This window comes from Emys orbicularis, chromosome 12 (assembly GCF_028017835.1).
Source record: "Emys orbicularis isolate rEmyOrb1 chromosome 12, rEmyOrb1.hap1, whole genome shotgun sequence".
In the NCBI taxonomy this organism is placed as follows: domain Eukaryota; kingdom Metazoa; phylum Chordata; order Testudines; family Emydidae; genus Emys; species Emys orbicularis.
In genome coordinates, this window is record NC_088694.1 from 12,244,372 (window position 1) to 12,246,866 (window position 2,495).

Sequence of the window (2,495 nt, forward strand, 5' to 3'; positions counted from 1 at the left end):
GTGGCACCTGGCTATGCTTTCATACACTTGCAGGTGATGGATTTTTTTGTTTTAATCAGAGGAAATATTCCCAAAGGGCCAAATATGTAAAGAACCCGGGGACTGATCTGTCCGAATTCCCTGTTATTGAAACAGCAAGGAAGTTCTCTGCTCTGGCTTTCTTATATTTTACACTTGTTCGTAATTTATCCAGGACCAAACCACCAATCTGATGGAGGGCCAGATTCTGCATTAACTCCCATGGAGTAGTGCCTTACTGGGCAAGTAACCCTACCAGCTGATTGCAGTGGGAGTACTCATCAAGGACGACGATACTCAACATGAGTCAAGGCGGCAGACTTGTGTGTGGCATTCTGTTTACTGGCTCCAGTTCTTTTGTACCATCAAGCTGAGCTCAGCACAGGAACTAAAAGGTGTTGCCTTTATCTGACCTTTGCACTTCCCATATACTGGGGCCTCAGCGCTGTTCTAAGCTTGCACTTGATTGCATGTGACATGCTTTCTCCGAGGGCTGGATCTACTTCCCCAGCAGCATAAGCAGCATATTGCAGCCGAGAATTGGGCCCCTCTTTCTCTAAGCTCTGATTCATGTAACCACGTGGGTTGGCTTTTTTAAAAGCAATACACTTCTTTGCAAAATCGTCAGTTGCCAGATGTCTCCTAAATAGCTGTACTTTAGTCAGAGGTTAAATGTGTGTCAAAACAGTCACTGATAAGAATTTGTATTACTCTTTAAAACCTCCCCAGTTTCCTTCAGCTTTTTCCACTGATAACTTCTCCCATGAAAGTTTTATAGTTTGCAGAGGGTTTGACACCAGCGTCAGTCCCTGATCTGCTGATTAATGTTTTTAATGATTAACAGTTGCAATGGCTCTGCACTTGCAAGTGACATGGATCACTTCTGTCAGACAAGTAATAGCCCAGCATACTAATACAGTCATAGGCATTGAATTCTAGTGGATTGAATTCTAGCCTGAGCTGTAACTCTGGATCCAAATCCAAATTTTCCCAAAGTCTAGAGGTATTCAGCTCCCAGGCTTTGGTTTGGGCCCAACTATAAACTCATAGGAACAGAGACTCCTGGGACTTCTGGGGGATTCCAGGATCCTGCACTTTGGCAGGAATCCCGGAGGGTAGAAAGAATGGAAAGCTTCAAATATGGGTGTGCTCTTCCTTTTTTAATTGCTCTTCAGTCCTAGCATTGGTTGCCTTAACTGTTGGCGGGTCATGCTCTAAATTAGTCTGGATGCTCATTTTGGAGGGACATTGCAGTGAAGAATGCTTTAAAAATGCTCAAGAGATCAATTAGATTAAATAGGTTAATAGATGTATAGAGATTTTAAGGCCAGAAGGGACCATTATAATCATCTAGTCTGGCCTCCTGCACAACACAGGGCAGCAGCTATCGTAGGGTTACCATATTTTAATTTAAAAAAAGGAGGACACTCCACAGGGCCCCGGCCCCGCCCAAATCTGCCCCTTCCCCGCCCCTAGTCCCGCCCCAACTCTGCCCCTTCCCCACCCCGCCCCTTCCCCTGAACGCTCCGCCCCCCGCTCCTCCCCCTCCCCTGCTTCCCGCGAATCAAATGTTCGCGGGAAGCCTGAAACAGGGAGGCAGCAGGTAAGCTGGGGCTGGGGCTGGGGCGGGGCCCTGGCGTCTCCCGCCCGGCTCGGCTTGGGCCCTGGGGCTCCGGCCCTAGTTCCGGCCCGCCCTGGCCCCAGCGGCTCCGGCCCAGCTCGGCTCGGGCCCAGCACCGGCCCTGGCCAAGCACCGCCGGCCCCAGCGGCCCGGGCACCGCCGGCCCCGGTCCCAGTTCCGGCTGAGCGGCTCCGGCCAAGCACCGCCGGCCCCAGCGGCTCGTGCACCCCCGGCCCCGGTCCCGGTCCCAGCGGCTCCGGTCCAGCTCGGCTCAGGCCCCAGTTCCGTCCGAGCGGCTCCGGCCTGGCACTGGCCCTGGCCGAGCACCGCCGGCCCCAGCGGCTCCAGCCCGGACCCAAGCCCCACGACCCCTCCCTCCCTATTTTCCCGGACATGTCCGGCTTTTTGGGATTTCCTCCCAGACGGGGATTTGAGGACCAAAAAGCCGGATATGTCCGGGAAAATCCGGACGTATGGTAACCCTAAGCTATCGGGTGATAGACTGAATAAAAAGCGTGCTTACTTTTGTTTTTAAAAGCACTGAAAGCTGCATAGTGCAGTGTGTGAGTATGCTAGGCTGGAGACCCGCATTACAACTCTGAAGTTAGCTGAAGAGTAATTCATCATTTCCAACTCATTCTGGATCACCAGCACCGACCAGAGATAGGGAATGCAAACACTGGTTGTTTTATTATTACTATTTATTACTTGGATTGCTTAAGAATCCCAGTCATGGACCAGGACTCACTGCGCTAGGTGCTGTACAAACACAGACCAAAAAGACATTCCTTGCCCCAAGAGCTTACTATCTAAGTAATGCAGAAGGAGGAAGAGGGGGGTTAAGCTTCTGTTTGTT